The following is a 19135-nucleotide window of genomic DNA, read 5'->3' on the forward strand; positions in this document are numbered from 1 at the left end:
TGCCCGGCCTCGCTCAGTTCATTTTCATTGACGGAGGTCACGCATGTCTAGTCAGCACGTGATCGCATTAATGTAAATCCCCAGCATGAGAGAATCCTGACAGCGTGCAGTGTGCACTGTGAGAATTCAGAAGTCTGCAGTCACAAAGAATGACTGCAGACTCATCACAAGCCTGGACATCCCCTTTAAAAGGGACTCTGTCACCTGAATTTGGAGGGAACAATTTTCAGCCATAGGGGCGGGGCTTTCGGGTGTTTGATTCACCCTTTCCTTACCCGCTGGCTGCATGCTGGCTGCAATATTGGATTGAAGCTCATTCTCTGTCCTCCATAGTACACGCCTGCGCAAGGCAAGATTGCAGATTGTGCAGGTACAGTATGTACTACGGAGGACAGAGAATGAGCTTCAATCCAATATTGCAGCCAGCATGCAGCCAGCGGGTATGGAAAGGGTGAATCAAACACCCGAAAACCCCACCCCTATGGCTGAAAATTGTTCCCTCCAAATTCAGGTGACAGTGTCCCTTTAAATCTCCTAACATATATAAAAACATGAGAGTTAGCATCACAAATAACATTTACATCCAGGTACCTTATAGATGACGTCGCCTCTGGAGCCGTTCTCCTTTTCTTCATCTTGTCCAGATCCCATGATGAGTTTTCTCATCCACAGCCGTCTCTGCAGACTTCCATCTTCGCCGCTCTTTTGCAGAAAGTCTCCACATGACGCCCTTAAAGATACAAGTGTCATTATAATGCTCCCAAATAAAAAATTGCCCCTCACTATATTGTCTGCACAAAGTATGACCCCCACACTGTCCCTCTTATGGTACATGCTCTTCACACTGTCCTCTCCTTTCTATACCAGTCCCCTCTTCACACTGTCCTCTCACACTGTGTCCCCCTTATAGGGCCCAGTATTTATACTCCATATTTATACTCCATCCTCCCACACTGCGTTCATGCCTCCCCCATCCTCCCACCCTGCGTTCATGGCTCCCCCATCCTTCTCCCCTGCAAGCATGGCTCCCCCATCCTCCCACTCTGCGTTCATGGCTCCCCATCCTTCTCCCCTGCGTTCATGGCTCCCCCATCCTTCTCCCCTGCGTTCATGGCTCCCCCATCCTCCCACTCTGCGTTCATGGCTCCCCCATCCTCCCACTCTGCGTTCATGGCTCCCCCATCCTCCCACTCTGCGTTCATGGCTCCCCCATCCTCCCACTCTGCGTTCATGGCTCCCCATCCTTCTCCCCTGCGTTCATGGCTCCCCATCCTTCTCCCCTGTATGCACGGCTCCCCATCCTTCTCCCCTGTATGCACGGCTCCCCATCCTTCTCCCCTGTGTGCACGGCTCCCCATCCTTCTCCCCTGTGTGCACGGCTCCCCATCCTTCTCCCCTGTGTACATGGCTCCCCATCCTTCTCCCCTGTGTGCACGGCTCCCCATCCTTCTCCCCTGTGTGCACGGCTCCCCAACCTTCTCCCCTGTGTGCACGGCTCCCCATCCTTCTCCCCTGTGTACATGGCTCCCCATCCTTCTCCCCTGTGTGCACGGCTCCCCATCCTTCTCCCCTGTATGCACGACTCCCCATCCTCCCCTGTATGCACGGCTCCCCATCCTTCTCCCCTGTATGCACGGCTCCCCATCCTTCTCCCCTGTGTGCATGGCTCCCCATCCTTCTCCCCTGTATGCATGGCTCCCCATCCTCCTCCCCTGTGTGCACGGCACCCCACTTTTTTCCCTGTCATACTTACCTCTCACCGGCGCGCAGCACAGAACTTCCTGGCATCTCAGCGTCTTCCTTCCTGTCTTCAGCGGTCACATGGTAGCGCTAATTAAGGGTGATGAATATGCGCATATTCATCACCCTTAATGATCGGTACCATGTGACCGCTGAAGACAGGACGGCGCTGAGACGCAGTTGCAGCCACCGCTGGAGGAAGGTGAGTATTACGTCTTCAGGGAGGGAGGGAGGGGGGCGGGAAGGAGGGAGGAGGGGGGGGCGGGAAGGGGGGAGGGAGGAGGGGGGGCGGAAACGTGACCCCGGAGTTTTATAAAATAAAAAAAAAATAAAAAAGGAAAAAACCTAGCTCAAGGGCGCCCCCCCGCATCCCGCCGCCCTAGGCACGTGCCCTCAAGTGCCTAGTGGCAAATACGGCCCTGGCCCTAAAGATAGAAAAATAAAGCCTACCTTGCCTCAGAGAAATTCCCCAAAGGAATATAAAGACTGTGAGTAAAGATGAAAATACAAACACAGATGAAATAGATTAAGCAAAGTGAGGCCCGACTTACTGAACAGACTGAGGATAGGAAAGGTAGCTTTGCGGTCAGCACAAAAACCTACAAAAAGACCACGCAGAGGGCGCAAAAAGACCCTCCGCACCGACTCACGGTGCGGAGGCGCTCCCTCTGCGTCCCAGAGCTTCCAGCAAGCAAGACAACAATCAAAAATAGCAAGCTGGACAGAAAAATAGCAAACCAGAGAAAAACAAGCAGTCACTTAGCTTCTGCTGGGAAGACAGGTCACAAGAACGATCCAGGAGTGAACTAGACCAATACTGGAACATTGACAGGTGGCATGGAGCAAAGATCTAAGTGGAGTTAAATAGAGCAGCCAGCTAACGAATTAACCTCGTCACCTGAGGAAGGAAACTCAGAAACACCCACAGCCACCAGAGAAAGTCCATGGACAGAACCAGCCGAAGTACCATTCATGACCACAGGAGGGAGCCCGACAACAGAATTCACAACAATACCCCCCCTTGAGGAGGGGTCACTGAACCCTCACCAGAGCCCCCAGGCCGACCAGGACGAGCCCAATGAAAGGCACGAACCAGATCGGCAGCATGAACATCAGAGGCAAAAACCCAGGAATTATCTTCCTGACCATAACCCTTCCACTTGACCAGGTACTGGAGTTTCCGTCTCGAAATACGAGAATCCAAAATCTTCTCCACCACATACTCCAACTCCCCCTCAACCAACACCGGGGCAGGAGGATCAACGGATGGAACCACAGGCGCTACGTATCTCCGCAACAACGACCTATGGAACACATTATGGATGGCAAAAGAAGCAGGAAGGGCCAAACGAAATGACACAGGATTGATAACCTCAGAAATCTTATACGGACCAATGAAACGAGTCTTAAACTTAGGAGAGGAAACCTTCATAGGAACATAACGAGACGACAACCCTACTAGTCCATCTATCAGGGACAAACAGTTTCTCTGTTGGGCAACGGTCAGGTCTATCAGCCTGAAATTTTTCCAGCACCCGCCGCAAATCAGGGGAGATGGCAGACAAAATTACCCCCTCTTTGAGAATACCCGCCGGCTCAGGAACACACGGAGAGTCAGGCACAAAACTCCTTGACAGGGCATCAGCCTTCACATTCTTAGAGCCCGGAAGGTACGAAACCACAAAATCAAAACGGGAGAAAAATAACGACCATCGAGCCTGTCTCGGATTCAACCGTTTGGCAGACTCAAGATAAGTCAAATTCTTGTGATCTGTCAAGACCACCACGCGATGCTTGGCTCCTTCAAGCCAATGACGCCACTCCTCGAATGCCCACTTCATGGCCAACAACTCTCGATAACCAACATCATAATTGCGCTCAGCAGGCGAAAACTTTCTAGAAAAGAAAGCACATGGCTTCATCACCGAGCCATCAGAACTTCTTTGCGACAAAACAGCACCAGCTCCAATCTCAGAAGCATCAACCTCAACCTGAAACGGGAGCGAAACATCTGGCTGGCACAACACAGGGGCAGAAGAAAAAACAACGCTTCAACTCCTGAAAAGCCTCTACAGCTGCAGAAGACCAATTGACCACATCAGCACCCTTCTTGGTCAAATCAGTCAACGGTTTAGCAACACTAGAAAAATTAGCGATGAAGCGCCGATAAAAATTAGCAAAGCCCAGGAACTTTTGCAGGCTCTTCACAGATGTCGGCTGAGTCCAATCGTAAAGGGCTTGGACTTTAACAGGGTCCATCTCGATAGTAGAAGGGGAAAAAATGAACCCCAAAAATGAAACCTTCTGAACTCCAAAGAGACACTTTGACCCCTTCACAAACAAGGAATTCGCACGAAGGACCTGGAACACCATTCTGACCTGCTTCAAATGAGACTCCTAATCATCCGAAAAGACCAAAATATCATCCAAATACACAATCAGGAATTTATCCAGGTACTCTCGGAAGATGTCATGCATAAAGGACTGAAATACTGATGGAGCATTGGAAAGCCCGAATGGCATAACCAGGTACTCAAAATGGCCCTCGGGCGTATTAAATGCTGTTTTCCATTCATCGCCTTGTTTAATACGCACAAGATTATACGCCCCTCGAAGATCTATCTTGGTGAACCAACTAGCCCCTTTAATACGAGCAAACAAATCAGACAGCAACGGCAAAGGATACTGAAATTTGACTGTAATTTTATTGAGAAGGCGGTAATCAATACAAGGTCTCAAAGAACCATCCTTCTTGGCCACAAAAAAGAACCCTGAATAATAATAATCTTTATTTTTATATAGCGCTAACATATTCCGCAGCGCTTTACAGTTTTGCACACATTATCATCACTGTCCCCGATGGGGCTCACAATCTAGAATCCCTATCAGTATGTCTTTGGAATGTGGGAGGAAACCGGAGTACCCGGAGGAAACCCACGCAAACACGGAGAGAACATACAAACTCTTTGCAGATGTTGTCCTGGGTGGGATTAGAACCCAGGGCCCCAGCGCTGCAAGACTGCAGTGCTAACCACTGCGCCACCGTGCTGCCCCAACCCTGCTCCTAACGGTGATGACGACGGGCGAATATGGCCTTTCTCCAAGGATTCCTTTATATAACTCCGCATAGCGGCGTGTTCTGGCACAGATAAATTGAACAATCGGCCCTTAGGAAACTTACTACCAGGAATCAAATTAATTGCACAATCACAATCCCTATGAGGAGGTAGGGCACTGGCTTTGGGCTCATCAAATACATCCCGATAATCCGACAAAAACTCTGGAACTTCAGAAGGAGTGGAAGATGAAATAGACAAAAATGGAACATCACCATGTACCCCCTGGCAACCCCAGCTGGACACAGACATAGATTTCCAGTCCAATACTGGATTATGAACCTGTAGCCATGGCAACCCCAAAACGACCACATCATGCAGATTATGCAACACCAGAAAGCGGATATCCTCCTGATGTGCAGGAGCCATGCACATGGTCAATTGGGTCCAGTACTGAGGCTTATTCTTGGCCAAAGGCGTAGCATCAATTCCTCTCAATAGAATAGGATACTGCAAGGGCTCCAAGAAAATACCACAGCGCCTGGCAAACTCCAAGTCCATCAAATTCAGGGCAGCGCCTGAATCCACAAATGCCATAACAGAATAGGATGACAAAGAGCAAATCAGAGTAACGGACAACAGAAATTTAGACTGTACCGTACCAATGGTGTCAGACCTAGCGAACCGCTTAGTGCGCTTAGGACAATCGGAGATAGCATGAGTGGAATCACCACAGTAAAAACATAGCCCATTCCGACGTCTGTGTTCTTGCCGTTCAGCTCTGGTCAAAGTCCTATCACATTGCATAGGCTCAGGCCCATGCTCAGATAGTACCGCCAAATGGTGCACAGCTTTACGCTCACGCAAGCGTCGATCGATCTGAATGGCCAAAGACATAGACTCATTCAGACCAGCAGGCATGGGAAATCCCACCATGACATCCTTAAGGGCTTCAGAGAGACCCTTTCTGAAGATTGCTGCCAGGGCACATTCATTCCACTGAGTGAGCACAGACCACTTTCTAAACTTCTGACAATATATCTCCTGTTATGTAGGCAATCCAGTGACACAGTGTGCCAGCAATCCGAGCACATACAGTGATCTGACAATAACCCAAAAACAATAGAACGAGCTCTGAGACGTGGAATCTCTGTAGACCGCAATACCTGAACCTATCCTAAACACAACTAAAGGCAGCTGTGGATTGCGCCTGACACTACCTATGCAACTCGGCACAGCCTGAGGAGCTGACTAGCCTGAAGATAGAAAAACAAGCCTGACTTGCCTCAGAGAAATACCCCAAAGGAAAAGGCAGCCCCCCACATATAATGACTGTTAGCAAGATGAAAAGACAAACGTAGGGATGAAATAGATTCAGCAAAGTGAGGCCCGATATTCTAGATAGAGCGAGGATAGCAAAGAGAACTTTGCAGTCTACAAAAAACCCTAAAGCAAAAAACCACGCAAAGGGGGCAAAATGACCCACCGTGCCGAACTAACGGCACGGCGGTACACCCTTTGCGTCTCAGAGCTTCCAGCAAAACGAATTGACAAGCTGGACAGAAAAAGTAGCAACAAAAGCAAAGAAGCACTAATCTAAGCAGAGCAGCAGGCCACAGGAAAGATCCAGAAGCTCAGATCCAACACTGGAACATTGACAAGGAGCAAGGAAGACAGAATCAGGCGGAGTTAAATAACAAAGCATCCAACGAGCTCAACAGAACACCTGAGGGAGGAAGCTCAGAAGCTGCAGTACCACTTGTGACCACAGGAGTGAATTCAGCCACAGAATTCACAACAGTACCCCCCCCTTGAGGAGGGGTCACCGAACCCTCACCAGAGCCCCCAGGCCGACCAGGATGAGCCACATGAAAGGCACGAACAAGATCTGGAGCATGGACATCAGAGGCAAAAACCCAGGAATTATCTTCCTGAGCATAACCCTTCCATTTAACCAGATACTGGAGTTTCCGTCTAGAAACACGAGAATCCAACATTTTCTCCACAATATACTCCAATTCCCCCTCCACCAAAACCGGGGCAGGAGGCTCAACAGATGGAACTGATATGGAAATTTGGGTTGGATAAATCTACCCGTGTGTGCTGCGGCCGCTCCCAATTATTATTTCTGAGCCCTTAATGAATGAATGAGTCTGACACGTGATGACAGCTTGACATTCAATCAAAGACTGGAGATTTATTTCCTGATACATAGGTTTTATAATAGCATATAGAAAGGTGTGGTTTGGGCGGTTAGTTAATTAACATACAATTCAGTTATTGGTTATCTGATACATATGGAATATTGTGATTAATGCTCATATGATTGCTGATTATGCAACTAAAATGTAGCTCTCGATATGTAGGGCAAAGTTGAGGCATCTGACCAGGACTCAGTTACATTTGGCACTTGTTGATCTGCCATTTCAGAAGACTCAGCGGTATCAGTCCCGAACATCTGGTCCAACTTCCCGTTTTTAAGGTGTTTGAGACATAGCGGAAAGTACCGAGCACGCTCTGGCCTAGCTAATGTGGTAAAGTTGAGCAATTGATTATAAAGTAGCTGAGTAGATAGATATATATTTGCTTTGTGTAAGTATATGTGATTTAAAGGAATATATATATATATATGATTTAAAGGCGTATACATGCAAGTGAGATCTACATGATATACATATTTCTATCACAAGCCCCCCTTAGATATCACTTGCCCTAAGCCTAGCCTCCTGTCCCAAAGCGCTGCAACTCTTTTGTGCTGCCGGCGATCCGACGCAAACCTAGTGTCTACGCCCTACTCCGTACAGTCTTTCGCAATGAGCGATCAGGAGATCTGTCCCTAAACGGGGGTAGAAACATGCATGGTCTCATATTGGCGACTCTGTGCGATCAGTTCCACATATTCGTCGTCATCAGGATTGGAGGAACCATCAGGTGGGTGAATCTGAATTCGGATAGGTTCGTCCAGGAGGAGATGCGGCATCAGGTTTGTTGTTTCCTTTACTGTTTTTTCCATCATCCTGCGGATACAAGGGATTACGCAGCAACCAGAAATTATCACAAGAACAAAAATAACAAGTATGGCTGCCCCAATCTGTGCTAGCATCCTTTGCCACCCACTCATCCACCCAAAGTACTGGTCCCAAGGATCTTTCACTCCTGAATTCTGTTTCAATTCCTCAGACAGCACAGTGAGTTTCTGTATTGCCACTGTGACTTTACCATTGGGGCCAGTATTGTCTGGGATGTAGGTGCAACAGGTGTCTTTGATCATCTTACAAACACCCCCTTTTTCAGCTAGTATCATGTCTAAGGCCATTCTATTCTGGAATGCCATGATGGAAGTGGGGCCCAACTGGTCCGCCAGACCTTTCAGAGCATCTCGGGTGTAGTTAACAAATCTCTGCTGGTTGTAATACACATAATTTATCCAATCAACATTTTTGTTCACGGTTATTATTGGCAATAATGATTCAAATCCTGCTTTAACCTGGTCTCTGGCCTTGAATTCATCAGGTACCCCCCTGGGTACACCTATGGCGTCTATATAAACATGTGGGTCGAAGCTGCCTTTTGGAGAACTTGCCCTTTTTGTCCTGTTCTTTGCAGTACTGGGTGTGAACTCATGGGTGTAGGGAAAAAGGTGGAAAGGCATCAGAACTTTTGCCAGAGCACATTGGCCTACCCAAACACCTTCCAGTCTACTACGGATTTTCATGTCACCACAGATCCAGTATATGTCACCCAGGGAAACCACATGATTAACTAGGTTGTCAGTGATGGTACTGTACTCTGAGCAGAACCCCTCGGTGAAGTTTTTTACATCCCTGCCAGTCCCTGTGCGTGTATAACAGGTGTAATTACCAGGGTATATTGTTATTCCAGTCCCTGAGGGTGTGTCTTTAGTCATGAGTGGGTATTTAGACTTCCAATCTTCACAGGATGCGGAGTGAGATGAGTTAGTGTATATGCTGAGAAAACAGGCCCGCTGGGAATCTGGGATGTCGAGTGGCACTGTGCCCAGGTGGGGTCTGGCTCCTGCACATGCATAACAGCCACTCCCATTATGTTGTTGGGCGGTGTATCTTACCCATTCCAGCCAGTAATTGGTTTCAGAAAACCCAGTCTCTACTGCCAAAGTCTCCTCATAGGTTGGGTCTGTCAGTACCATTATGTTACTAGGGATCTCCTGAGTCACATTGGGCTTGTCAGCTGCATTTGCCAGTTTGAATTTTCCTGTGTACTGTACGGGGGGTTTGCGCTCACCACTTGGGGGTGTGCTGCTCATTATATAAGTACCGGCGTCACCTGGGGAGGGGTTTTCAATACTAAGTATGAGTCTATTGCATTCTCCTCTGGTGATGCACCCCTTCCTGAAAGCCTGCTTTGTAAGGCGCATACGGTCAATTAGTGATTTGCCATCTTTATCTCTCTTGTTTAGGGCTAATGAGGGTTTGTATCCCCAACTCTCACCAGTGTTCCAGGCTGCTGCTCCCCAATATTCACATTTGTCCCCCCAATATTCATCTGCAACACAAATATATTGAGTCCCACGTCCCAAACTGTCCAGCAGTGTGGATGGGCAGTGTACCACGTCGCAGTAATCAAACAGGTATGTAATTATGTGAGCTGATGTATCGAACCAGAAAATGGTGTAGTCCCCATCTTTGGTGATCTCCCCTCCCAGGGGGGGGGCACGTGGAGCTTCTGCCCCCAGAATATGCATCACACAGGATGTACAGGATCATTCTGGCTTAGGCGTATCTTCTGGTACGGGAGCCTTCTTGCAGTGTGATGCGTGGATCCAGGTGGGCCTTCCCTCTAGTTTCACAGAGGTTGGTGTCTTCAGCAGCACTTGGAAGGGACCGTCGAATCTGGGGTCGAGCGTTCTCCTCACAAACTTCTTCACCAACACCCAGTCTCCTGGTTTCAGGGAGTGCGAACCGGGTACCGATCCTGGATCTGGTAATGAAGAGAAAACTCGAGAATGGACATCAGCTAGGTTTTTGGTCAACTGAATTACGTAAGCAGACAAAGTATCATATTGCATTGTCAACTGCTGGGGGAAAAATACCCCTAACCGAGGGCTGGACCCAAACAGAATCTCATGAGGTGACAGCTTTTCTGGGCCCCGTGGAGTGTGCCTGACACTAAACAGTGCGATGGGGAGTGTTTCATGCCATGGTTTGCGTGTCTCTTGGGCAACTTTTAACATCCTGTTTTTGAGTGTCCCATTCAGTCTTTCTACTTTCCCGCTACTCTGGGGGTGGTAGGGAGTGTGTAGGCCTAAGTCTGACCCTACTGCTGACCAGATCTCCCTTGTGAGGTTTGCTGTGAATGCAGGCCCCTGATCACTCTCTATCACTTCTGGGACCCCGTATCTGCACACGATCTCTGAGAGTAGCTTCTTTGCAGTAGTCTTTGCTGACTGATTCCTCACTGGGAAAGCTTCTGGCCATCCTGAAAATAAGTCCACGACCACAAGGGCATATTCGAATCCTCCACTTAGCGGCATCTGGATGTGGTCTATCTGGATCCTCTGGAAGGGGTACAGCGGTCTGGCGAGATGATGTGTGGGAACTTTCTCCATTCTTCCAGGGTTGCGTTTGCCGCAGGTCAGACAGCTGCTAGTGATTTTGGCTGTTAGGGTGGAGATCCCTGGAGCGAACCAGTAAGCACCAATCAGATCATTCATCTGTGTCTTTGATCTGTGCGTGGGCCCATGTGCCCACTGGACCACCATAGGGTACATGCTTTGGGGTAAACAGGGTTTGTAGTCCATTGAGTATACTCTTCCTTCTTGATGTGTTGCACCCTTCCACATCAAATTCTCCTTCTCCTCCTTTGGGGCTTGTTCTTGCAACTTCTTGAATAGATCCCAAGACGTCATCTCATCTGGTGTCTTGTCCTCAGTTGCCACGTAGTAGCCGTCCGGCTCTACGACCTCTCCCATTTCTCCATACTGTCTTCCTTTGGCGGCTTCTTTGGCTGCCATATCTGCCATGTTGTTGCCCCGTGCCTCTACTGTGTTCAGTTTTCCATGTGCTTTGACCTTCAGTACTGCCACCATTTTTGGGAGTTGTAGTGCGCTCAGTAGGTCTTTAATAGCTCCATGATGCTTTACGGTTGTTCCGCTTGCTGTGATGAAGTCTCTTGCAGCCCAGATGGGTCCGAAGTCGTGTGCTATGCCATGCGAATACCTTGAATCGGTGTAAATGTTCGCAGTTTTGCCTTCTGCAATCTGGCAAGCCTTCGTCAGCGCTATCAGTTCTGCTTCTTGGGCTGACAGGCTAGGTGGCAGACTCCTGGACCACAGGATTTCTTGATTGCTGGTCACTGCACATCCCGTGTGAAATCTTCCTTCATCATCTGCAAATCTGGAGCCATCTACATAGAGGATCAACTCTGGGTTGGCCAGTGGCTCTTCTGCCACATTGGGTAGTCCTGCTGTTTCCTGTTGCATGATGCTGAAGCAATCGTGATCATCTGGTCGGAGCAAATCCAGATCCTTGTGGAAGGTATCATGCAGATTTTGATCTGGAGGGTCCATATCTGTATCCCCCCTTGGGAGTGGGAGTAGAGTGGCTGGGTTGAGGACTGTACATCTGGAGATGGTGACGTTTTCAGGCAGTAGTAGCGAGCACTGTAGACGAAGATGTCTTGCTGTGGAGAGATGTTTTGGCTGTGTTTGGTTGAGAATTGCTGAGATGTCATGTGGAGCCAGGATTTCCAGTGGATGTCCAAGAATGATGTCAGCTGTTTTGTCCAGGAGGGCGTGTGCTGCAAATACTGCTCTCATGCAGGAGGGGGCTCCCCTTGCAACTGGATCCAGGCGAGCTGAAAAATAGCCTAGAGGTCTCTGTCTTTCCCCGTGAGTCTGTGTCAGGACTCCAGTAGCATGGCCTTCTTTCTCCATCAGGTAGAGACGGAATGGCTTCTCGTAGTCAGGTAGGCCTAGTGCTGGCGCTGAGACTACTGAGTCTTTTAGCTTCTTGAACGAACTGAAGGCCACATCTGTTAGCAGGAACGGGGTTACGTTAACGCAGTCATACAGAGGTTGCATTAGGACTGAGGCATCAGGGATCCAGGTTCTGCAGTACGATACTAGACCAAGAAAAGCTTGTAGTGCCTTTGGAGATGTTGGGGGAGCCATCCTCTCCACTGTGGTCTTCCGGTCATCTGTCAGGTGTTTAGTCTGGTGAGCAATGCAGTGCCCAAGGAATGTAACTCGCTTCAGACACCACTGGACTTTGTTCTTTGAGACCTTGCAGTGTTGTTTCGCCAGGTAGAGTAGGAGAGACACGGAATGTGCTTTACACGTGTCAAAGTCAACTGCACAAAGGAGTAGATCGTCCACGTATTGTAGCAGGGTCACTTCTGCATGTTCTGTGATCCAGTTGGCGAGAACTGTGGACATTGCTTTGGTGAATTGCGAGGGGCTGTTCTGGGCCCCCTGGGGCATCACCGCCCATGTGTACTGTGCCCCCTGATGCGTGAAGGCAAACAGGAACTGGTAATCTGGATGGAGGGGAACACTGAAGAAAGCATTTGCCAGGTCGATCACCGTGAACACTGTTGCTGTGGAAGGCACATTTGAGAGCAGGGTGTGTGGATTCGGCACAATTGGAGTTTCAAATACTGTAGCGTCATTCACCGCTCTTAGGTCATGTACCATTCTGAACTTGGCTGGCTCTCCTTTTACAGTCTTTTTCTTGACAGGGAAAAGCGGGGTATTGCAAGGAGAGGTGCAGGGGACAACGACCCCTATTTCCAGGAACACCTTCAATTGGTCGGAGACGGCTTGACTTTGTGCGATGGACAAGGGATACTGGGCCTTACGAGGATATGGAGTACCTGGCTTGAGTGATACCCGCACCGGGGCAACCTGAAGTTTTCCCACATCTTGGGGTCCCTTAGACCATAGACTTTCTGGTACTACGTCCAGTACCTCCTTGGGTAGGCCTTCATGGGTTGTTTGAGGTTCCTGTAAGGCTGCCAGCATGACTGACTCTTCCTGGGTCAGAGGTGAAGAAAGGGTCACGGTCCCATCTTCCTGGAACACTATGGTTGCTTTTAGTTTCTGTAGAAGGTCTGCCCCCAGTAGGTTGAGTGGGCAGGTTCTTGACACCACAAACTGGGACAGGATAGAGTGTCCTGGCTGAGTGCACACGCTCAAAGGCTTTGTAAGCTGAGAATTTCTGACTTGACCGTCGATGCCTACGCAAGACACAGAGGATTCTGATAGGCAGGTAGGGTCAGGGAGTTCCACATGTCTCATCACACTTCTGGCTGCACCAGTGTCCACAAGAAAAGACCTGACAACGCCATCCACTTTCAGGGTAATTTGAGGGGTTGGTCCTGCTGAAGGGGTTTTGCATGTCAGGAGCGTGGTGTCTTGCGGACCTGGCTTGCCCCTGTCCTATGGATGGGGCGCTTCACTGTCCACCTTGTCTGCTCCTTGGATTGCTCCTCTGGGCAGGGTCTTGGGTTGTGATGGAGCTCTGCACCGGCTCTGGTAATGACCCAATTTGCCGCAGTTGAAACATCTGACGTTCCTTCTGTCTCGGTATTGCGGTGGCTCTTCAGAGTCTATGGCCGCCATAAGGGGTGTTGTCTTCCGCACTCCTGGTTGGGACTCGATCCCTTTGGCTACGGTGAGCAGGGTGTCCATTGCTATTGACCTGTACTCGGGTCTAGCTACTATCAGTGGCTTCTTGATTGGTTCTCTGAGTCCATGCACAAAGGCCTGTGCCAACATCTGCCTGTGTATCTGATCATGAATGGTGAAGCCCAGGTCCTGGAAAACCTGCATTACTCTGCCATGAAACTTCTCCACAGTCTCTGTCTTCTCCTGACTCATGTCATGTAAGCTGAGGGCCTGTCCAGCCAGCCTGCCTTTGGCCCATTCTCTGAGTTGTTCAATCAGCTTCGGCCCTGACTCCCAGGCATGTACGTCTAAATCTGCTGAAAGCTTGAAGTGTTCTTTCATGATTGGCCAGAAGGCATCACCTGCCTTTATCTCCATCACTGCCCACAGATCATTCCAGGTGGCTGCATATGTGCGCTGGTTCTGCTGCATTCTTCTGTAGAATGGCATGGGGTGCATCTCTGGATCTGGAAGATTGTTGAGGATGCTGGTCACCTGACTTGGGGTGAAGTGCACATAGTGTAATGGTGGTGCTTCTATCTGCCCCTGTCTCCTAGGTGCCCGTGGGTTTTTCTTTCTAGTACTGGGAAGCATGTATGAAGTCCCCTCTTCATCCTCATCAGAGGAATAGTTGTGATAGGGTGCACTGGGGTCATGCAGTGGCTGATAAGCGGTCTTGGATATTGTCTTTTTGTGAGAGGATGTGTTCCCACCCTGCTGAGGCTGTGGAGGATTATAGTTCCATTGTGGTGTGAATGTTGGCTGCTCTGACCGGGGATACTGATCACCATCTGATGCCTGTCTCTCCCCCCCTGTCCCCGGACCTGAGCTGCCTGCTGCCGGGTTTGCCTGGGGGAAGCCTGCTGCGGCTTGGGGGGTGCCTTCTACTGGGGGATCTCCACCCTCCTCCCCCGATACCATGACTGTCAGAGGCTGGGCTGTATTGGGAACATAGAATGTGCCTTGTGCTGTGAGCACTGGATACAGAGACACCACACTGCCTGGACTCGGCACCTGCCCGACAGGCAGCAGATCAGGAGAAGGAGAGTGTGGCCCAGAAAGCGGAGATGAAAGGTGGGAGGGAGCAACTGAGTGAGGAAAAGATGGGTGATTCAGAGGAGGGGGAGAGTGCTTCAGAGAGAGAGAGAGAGAGGAGGAGATGAAAAGTGTGAAGGAGGTGGGTGTGGTGTAGGAGGAGGTGCGGAATAATGAGAAGGGTGAGGAAGAGAAAGAGGAGGAGAAAGAGGTGGAGATGAAAAAGGAGGAGGAGAGGGCAGTGTAGAAGACGGAGAGGAAAAAGATGGAGGAGAAAGACAAGAAGAGAATCCCTTCTCCTTTGATGCAGCCCGTGCCGGCATTGTCAGAGTAACAGTGCCATCTCCCTGTACCAAGTTTGGGCGCGGCGCACCACATGCTGAGCAAGTCTCCCTGTACAATGGATTCTGCTGGGTGCAGACTGCACACACCCAATATTTTTTATCCCCATATGGGGGAGGTGCTGATGGTTTAACACCTTTCCCTACTTTGTACACATAAAAATCACTTCCTGACTCCTTCACATATCTTTCAGTGCTCCCCGAGCGTTGTAAGTCTGTAGCCACCTTATACCATGCTGTTGCAATGGGCAGTAAGTTAGTATCAACTAGCTTTCCTTTCTTTCTTTTTAAGACATCATGCCACTCTGCAGCTCTGAGTCTGCCTCCCTTATGGATTTCACATACTTTCATGAGCTGCCTGTAATTCTTCACATATCTGACACCTTCATGCTCCGCTACTATTTGAGGAGCCGTTTTCTCATCAGGAAGCAAAAGGCTCTCCTGTTGCTTGGCCAATTTATTCCCCATTGCAAAAAGAAAAAAAGAAATAAAAAACACAACAATAAAAATCTCAAGTAGGTAAGTATATAAAAACATGAAAAGTAGAAGAAAAAGGGAGCTTTCAAAAAAATTGATGCAAGATGTTGAAATCAAAACATAAAAGAACCATAAAATAACTGGGTACACGATCCAAAACTCAGGATCTTCACAGAGAAGGAAGAACAATAAATAAATAAAAACCCCTTTTAAACAAAAAGGTGAAGAGGCAGAAAAGAAACTTTGAAAAACTTATAAAAAGTCTAAAAACTTAAAAAAAATGCAACAAAAACAGAAAATAAAATAAAATTAAAACGGCTTCTCCTCTCCCCCCTCTTTTTTTTTTTTTTTTTCTGTACGCTGCGCTCAAATGCAGTCAGAGACACACTTCCCCTTTTTATCAGCAGCTGCTGTTATACCAAAAATCAGATATGTCACATCAAAAATGATAGATATCATTTAGTTTCACCTCTTCAAATAAATGTCATATATATGCAAAAACAGAAAACTTAGCAACAAAAAAGAATAGAAAAAAAAGACAAAAAAAAAAACGGTTGTGACCGTGTGATTTACAATGCATATATTTCTCCTAACTGCATGGAGGAGGGGAAGTTCTAAATAGAGAACAGACGGGGAGAGAGAAGAGAAAAAAAAAAAACTTCTTTTTCGATTCTACGCAGTTAAGCGACAGTACGTGACATTAACAGACAAAGAACATTGACATCCAGGAGATTCGACACCCTCTTTATTATTTTGTGACACATGCCAGAAGCGCTGGGTAAACAGACTACTGCCAATCGCACTGGGCACACCTATGCCCGGGCCACCTGAGTGAAAAACACAACAGGTGGGATTTCTACCACCCCGGTCCAAGCTATCTAACTAGATAGTCGGCACTACGGGAATCTGCAGTAGCCCTCTAAGTTACCACTACCACGTGCCTGGAGCCTGGGGTCAACTACCCCGGGATTAACTATCCCTCCTATGCACGGGAATCCTGCAATAACTTATCGAGCGATTTGACCTCCTGCGGTCTGTTACCCAGCAACCACAAACAGTCACTGTTCCTTTCTTCTCCCGGATGTTACACAAACACAGAACATATACACGGCACACAGCAGACACCTCGACTTATATCCCAGGGTTTAGGTTCAGGCTCGGACTTTTTACACTACCTGGGAATGCGGTGGTGACCACACCTGACCGGCTAAAGGTACAGACCCGGACTGGGCACAGGGGACATTCAGGTAAGATGATAGAATTTTCTTACCTTACTCTGATGGAGCTGCAGTCTCCGTCCCGTGGGCCAAGGCCGTGGCCCGCACCCTCGTCTGTGCGGTCAGCCGGATCCCCTCCTGTGATATCTTCGTCCGGCCCCACGTTGGGCGCCATTTGATATGGAAATTTGGGTTGGATAAATCTACCCGTGTGTGCTGCGGCCGCTCCCAATTATTATTTCTGAGCCCTTAATGAATGAATGAGTCTGACACGTGATGACAGCTTGACATTTAATCAAAGACTGGAGATTTATTTCCTGATACATAGGTTTTATAATAGCATATAGAAAGGTGTGGTTTGGGCGGTTAGTTAATTAACATACAATTCAGTTATTGGTTATCTGATACATATGGAATATTGTGATTAATGCTCATATGATTGCTGATTATGCAACTAAAATGTAGCTCTCGATATGTAGGGCAAAGTTGAGGCATCTGACCAGGACTCAGTTACATTTGGCACTTGTTGATCTGCCATTTCAGAAGACTCAGCGGTATCAGTCCCGAACATCTGGTCCAACTTCCCGTTTTTAAGGTGTTTGAGACATAGCGGAAAGTACCGAGCACGCTCTGGCCTAGCTAATGTGGTAAAGTTGAGCAATTGATTATAAAGTAGCTGAGTAGATAGATATATATTTGCTTTGTGTAAGTATATGTGATTTAAAGGAATATATATATATATGATTTAAAGGCGTATACATGCAAATGAGATCTACATGATATACATATTTCTATCACAGAACCATAGGTGCCACGTATCTCCGCAACAACGACCTATGGAATACATTATGTATGGAAAAGGAGTCTGGGAGGGTCAGACGAAAAGACACAGGATTGAGAATCTCAGAAATCCTATACGGACCAATAAAACGAGGATTAAATTTAGGAGAGGAAACCTTCATAGGAATATAACGAGAAGATAACCAAACCAGATCCCCAACACGAAGTCGGGGACCCACACGGCATCTGCGATTAGCGAAAAGTTGAGCCTTCTCCTGGGACAAGGTTAAATTGTCCACTACCTGAGTCCAGATCTGCTGCAACCTGTCCACCACAGAATCCACACCAGGACAGTCCGAAGACTCAACCTGTCCTGAAGAGAAACGAGGATGGAACCCAGAATTGCAGAAAAATGGAGAGACCAAGGTAGCCGAGCTGGCCCGATTATTAAGGGCGAACTCAGCCAACGGCAAAAAGGACACCCAATCATCCTGGTCTGCAGAAACAAAACATCTCAGATATGTTTCCAAGGTCTGATTGGTTCGTTCGGTCTGGCCATTAGTCTGAGGATGGAAAGCCGAGGAAAAAGATAGGTCAATGCCCATCCTACCACAAAAGGCTCGCCAAAACCTTGAAACAAACTGGGAACCTCTGTCAGAAACAATATTCTCAAGAATGCCATGCAAACGAACCACATGTTGGAAGAACAAAGGCACCAAATCAGAGGAGGAAGGCAATTTAACCAAGGGCACCAGATGGACCATTTTAGAAAAGCGATCACAGACCACCCAAATGACTGACATCTTTTGAGAAACGGGAAGGTCAGAAATGAAATCCATCGAAATATGTGTCCAAGGCCTCTTTGGGACCGGCAAGGGCAAAAGCAACCCACTGGCACGTGAACAGCAGGGCTTAGCCCTAGCACAAATCCCACAGGACTGCACAAAAGTACGTACATCCCGTGACAGAGATGGCCACCAGAAGGATCTAGCCACTAACTCTCTGGTACCAAAGATTCCAGGATGACCAGCCAACACCGAACAATGAAGTTCAGAGATAACTTTACTAGTCCACCTATCAGGGACGAACAGTTTCTCCGCCGGACAACGATCAGGTTTATTCGCCTGAAATTTTTGCAGCACTCGCCGCAAATCAGGGGGGATGGCAGACACAATGATTTCTTCCTTGAGGATACTCGCCGGCTCAGATGAACCCGGAGAGTCGGGCACAAAACTCCTAGACAGAGCATCCGCCTTCACATTTTTAGAGCCCGGAAGGTACGAAATCACAAAATCGAAGCGTGCAAAAAATAACGACCAACGGGCCTGTCTAGGATTCAAGCGCTTGGCAGACTCGAGATAAGTAAGGTTCTTATGATCAGTCAATACCACCACGCGATGCTTAGCTCCTTCAAGCCAATGACGCCATTCCTCGAATGCCCACTTCATGGCCAGCAACTCTCGGTTGCCCACATCATAATTACGCTCAGCAGCCGAAAACTTCCTGGAAAAGAAAGCACATGGTTTCAACACTGAGCAACCAGAACCTCTCTGTGACAAAACCGCCCCTGCTCCAATCTCAGAAGCATCAACCTCGACCTGGAACGGAAGAGAAACATCTGGTTGACACAACACAGGGGCAGAACAAAAACGATGCTTCAACTCCTGAAAAGCTTCCACAGCAGCAGAAGACCAATTAACCAAATCAGCACCCTTCTTGGTCAAATCGGTCAATGGTTTGGCAATGCTAGAAAAATTACAGATGAAGCGACGATAAAAATTAGCAAAGCCCAGGAATTTTTGCAGACTTTTCAGAGATGTCGGCTGAGTCCAATCCTGGATGGCT

The 19135-nt window shown here is 48.3% G+C and overlaps 1 long non-coding RNA gene across 1 annotated transcript; it reads right to left on the minus strand.

Moving 5' to 3' along the window:
- Positions 1-6960: 6960 nt before the first annotated feature.
- On the minus strand, positions 6961-16660 carry LOC138665501 (uncharacterized). Its single transcript, XR_011318480.1, has 2 exons — positions 16564-16660; positions 6961-9755 (listed from the first exon to the last, which is right to left on the minus strand). It is a non-coding gene; the product is annotated as an uncharacterized lncRNA (long non-coding RNA).
- Positions 16661-19135: the final 2475 nt, after the last annotated feature.

Source organism: Ranitomeya imitator, chromosome 2 (genome assembly GCF_032444005.1).
Source record: "Ranitomeya imitator isolate aRanImi1 chromosome 2, aRanImi1.pri, whole genome shotgun sequence".
Classification (NCBI taxonomy): Eukaryota; Metazoa; Chordata; class Amphibia; order Anura; family Dendrobatidae; genus Ranitomeya; species Ranitomeya imitator.